Here is a 4,217-nt window from a genome sequence, read left to right as displayed (position 1 = left end):
CAACTGTCTTCCTCTAGAATGTTTCTGTTGCTAAGTCATCTAGTCTGCGAGAGATGGCTTACTTATCAGACACAGTGTAAGCTTGGCCAGCACATGGGACATAATGCCAGGTGGCTTTTCTGTCCCTTCACCTAGACCTTTGTATATCTCAGGAAGACTTCATCTTCCCTTTTGAGCCCTTGTGCTGAAGGACACTTGACTACAGGTCCTCAGCGCTGGAAGAAAAGACCGCCCACCAGCTTGCAGGTATGCTATAGGAAGGGCAGGGGGAAACGAGCCAACTAATTAATAGTCATGGAATTCCCAAACTAGAAGAATTTCATGAACCAATTTTATGAATGGCAATGTTATAGGAAGACAGGAAGTGAATATAGTTTGTAACTAAGTTGGCTGTTCTTAGCTCTAAATCTCATTTGGTTTAAGAATATCTTCATAAATGAACGTATGCTGTGGAAAAGTGTAGGATTGACAAGTTACAACAACAAGATCATGGAAATGTACTGCCGTGTAGCAATTCCCTTCAAAATGGGGCATTGAATCCTGGCGGATGGCTTGGTAAGACTCCGGAAGTTCTAAAGAAAGGCGAGTACAGTTCAGGAAGTACAATCTTTTTTTTTTTTTTTTTTTTGCATTTTTATTAATTTATTCTTGTTACATCTCAATGTTTATCCCATCCCTTGTATCCTCCCATTCCTCCCCCCCCCCATTTTCCCATTATTCCCCTCCCCTATGACTGTTCCTGAGGGGAATTACCTTCCCCTGTATATTCTCATAGGGTATCAAGTCTCTTCTTGGCTACCAGCTGTCAGGAAGTACAATCTTACAATTCTCAAGAACCTCCTGAAACTTAGCAGAGGTGCAAGGCCCCTTCCCCACCAAGGCTAATAAAAGTCGTAAAGACTGATGAAGAAAGAGACTTTCCAACCCGATGAGCTATCTGCAGGTCTTTCAGAGAGTGCCAGGGTTGCAGCTTCAATGAGTGGTCAGCTGTATTGGAGTGGTTTTTTTAGTGATGAAACTTCTGTAAGGAAGCTTTCACCCAACCTCCTACAAGCAACCATATTGAATAGGGGGAAGAGGGAGGGAGGGTGGGAACGGGAAAATACAAGTGAGGGGATAACGATTGCGATGTAATCTGAATAAATTATAATACATTTTATAAAGACACCCATTGGTTCAAGTTGGATTTGGAGTATTACTATTTTGGTCTGTTGTCAGTTCTTGCCTGGAGCGAGTACACATTTGTCCAAACCTCCTCAATTGTAGCATTGACTCAACCTGCTGTCTTTGCCTATTGTCTATTCTCACCCCTTGAGAGTATCCCATTTTAATTTGTAATAAACTCTATGTTCTATATTAACAAGAAAAGAAAGGAAGTAGACGGATGAGGTGACACACGTCTAGACCAGCCTGGTCTACAAATTGAGTCCAGGACAGTCAAGGCTACACAGAAAAACCCTGTCTCAAAAAACCAAAAACAACAAAACAAAACAAAACAAAACAACAACAACAAAAAAGCAACAAAACAAAAAAACCACCCAAACAAATCAAATAAAAAATTTTAAAAAAGAAAGTGATGAAAATTCAGCCCATGGTGCTGACAATTCTTCTTCTTTTTTTTTAAGAATACTAAATAAAAGGTATAGAAACAAGTGTCACCTTCAAAGCATAACCCTCCCTCACTCTTCCAAAATATGGACTTGTAAATAAATGTTTGACTTACAAGGAATAAATGAACCTGATAAAGCAATTGAGTCTTTCATTTACAGCTGCATAAAAAGCTAGCCCCAAATGAGACAGGGAAAGCATTTATTCACAGCCCCTGTGTGCCAAGAATCTGGGGGTGTAGGGATGGAGTCAGCCCTCACCTGAGGTCCTAACTAAGCTATTGGTTACCAGCTTCTGTCCATGAAACATGACTACATGTGAGGGAATCTCTCTCACATTGCTCGTACGCCGAGCTCCAGTTCTGAGCCCTGAATGTCCTGAGCTCCTCTTGATGCCACGTGGTCCTCTCTAAAGTTTTACTCATGTAAATTTCCCAAGGTAAGTGCTCCAAGACAGAGGCAACATGAAGGAGGGACCCCCATTGGAAGCTGAAACGCCATGACTTTCTCCAGCACGTTCTTGGTCACACAGATCTATGAGGGAGAGACTATGCATGCCCAGGTATTAATACCAAGAGTCTGCAGTCATCGAAACAACTCTGGAAAATGATTCCTACACTGTCCCCACTGTTCTGTGTATCTGCACACATGCCTAGTTTCCAGATGGGGAGTCTTATCTAGAGCAGTGCGAGGATAACAGGAAGATGAGGACGTGATGGACTTGTTGGTACCCACAGTGTAGGTCTGCACCATCATAGAGGAGAGCTGAGATGACTTTGATTCATCTTCGTAGATGATCAGGTGCGCATCTGGTGGGAAACTTACATCACTTCTATGACTGAGAAGTACAGTGCTTACTCAGTCAAAGTTGGCTGACTGAATCTGCCCTAACAATAAATCTAATTTCCCTAGACTCTAGAAGGGCTAAAATCACACAAAATAATGACTTAGTAGCATGATAAAATGTTCTCAATTTTATTAAAAGCAGATTCCATTTAATCACATAGCTGAGTTTTGTTTCTGTTTTTTCTTTTGAAAGCCTACTTCATTGTCCTATTTCATCAGAGGATCAGAGGAGGTTGGCTCAGTGAGACAGACGGTCACTGATAGAGGCGGACACAGAGTTAGCACCACAAATCTACACTGCAGAAAGCCACAACAGCTTTTCCAGTGTTTACAAGCTCTCTTAAACACCCACACAGGTATTTACAGCTAATAATAAATAAAATTAAAGCCAAAGTATCATTGAGATATGTATATATTGCAAAGAATTAGCAGTAATGGGGATGCCAGTGACAAATTATACATCATTTTATTGTTAGACTCGACTCCAAGCCGGATGAAATCACTTTTGTCCTATATTACATAGGCAGAGCTATCTTTCTCCTGGCAAGGGCTAACATTCCAGCATGTCTGGACCTACTTCTCTGACATGTTCCAGTGCGCCCCTTAACTCTTTCCTTTCCAAATAACATTGAGTGACAACTACACTTGTGGGGCTTTGCATGTGGGTAGGGTGTTCAGACACCCACACAATTCACAGTTTGTGTTCCCAGCAATGGCCTCTGAGATAGAACTTCTTCATCACTTTGTACTAATATATGGTACAAGCATTCTGAAAACATGACATCTAGTTCCCAAATAGTTGTTCACTCACTCTAGAACAACGGCAAACTGCCTGGTGCTTTCTGTGGCTGTGGCAGCTGAGGACCTCCCTTCTTTGCACACAACAATTTACAAGCAGTGATATGCACACTTCCTTGTAATTTCAACTTTTACGTGGTAAAAGTGGTCCTGATCTGAAATTTGTACATTGCATGGTGCAGAACTTGAACTTGATCCTATCTAAATGAGAAATTAGTGTGATGTGTTAGAAATGTGACAGACAGAGGCGTGGCTGAGACGAGTCTCCAACGAGATACTAACTTTTGGCTCTTGAATGTGTTCGAGTTGACGAAAACAAAGAGGACAAAGCTGGTAAGATTATGTTATCAAGCTTCCAGCACTCAGGAAACTGAGGCAGGGGGACAGTTGTGAGTTCAAGACAAGCCTGAGCTACATAGTTGAGTTCTAGGTCAGGCTTGGCTCCAGAGTAGGACAAGTGAGATTTTTCTCAAAAAAAGAAAAAAAAAAAGAAGAGAAAAGAAATATATACTAGAAGTAAAATCAAACTAGACTTTTTTTCAGCTCAATTTATGTCTCACCTGAAGATGAGCTCATTTTCAACATTTACTCAAAGAACAATGTTAAAATATAAGACAAAAAATTTAAAAGTGGAGGGAATCAAGCCACAAAAAATTCAAGTCTATTCAGAATTACTCAATCTAGGTTTAGTATCTCTGTTGACTCATACTTTGTCATGGTGAGACCAAGGCTCAGGACTTCATGATCTCTGTCCTCCAATGCTTTTATCAAGTCATAAGACACTGGTTCCTTCCCCCCCCCAACCCCATAAGCCACATTGCAATGTTAAAAGAACTAGTTACAAAAGCCAGGTGCTTTGACTGTTAAAGAAATTAATCTGACTCATGCCACAAACAACATTGTTTTAGACTTGAAAACTTTGAAAAGGTCTCAGTTTAAAACCTCAGAATTCTAATCAAAATATGA

The sequence above is a fragment of the Acomys russatus genome, chromosome 27 (assembly GCF_903995435.1).
Source record: "Acomys russatus chromosome 27, mAcoRus1.1, whole genome shotgun sequence".
Lineage (NCBI taxonomy): Eukaryota > Metazoa > Chordata > Mammalia > Rodentia > Muridae > Acomys > Acomys russatus.
This window is presented reverse-complemented; position numbering follows the sequence as displayed.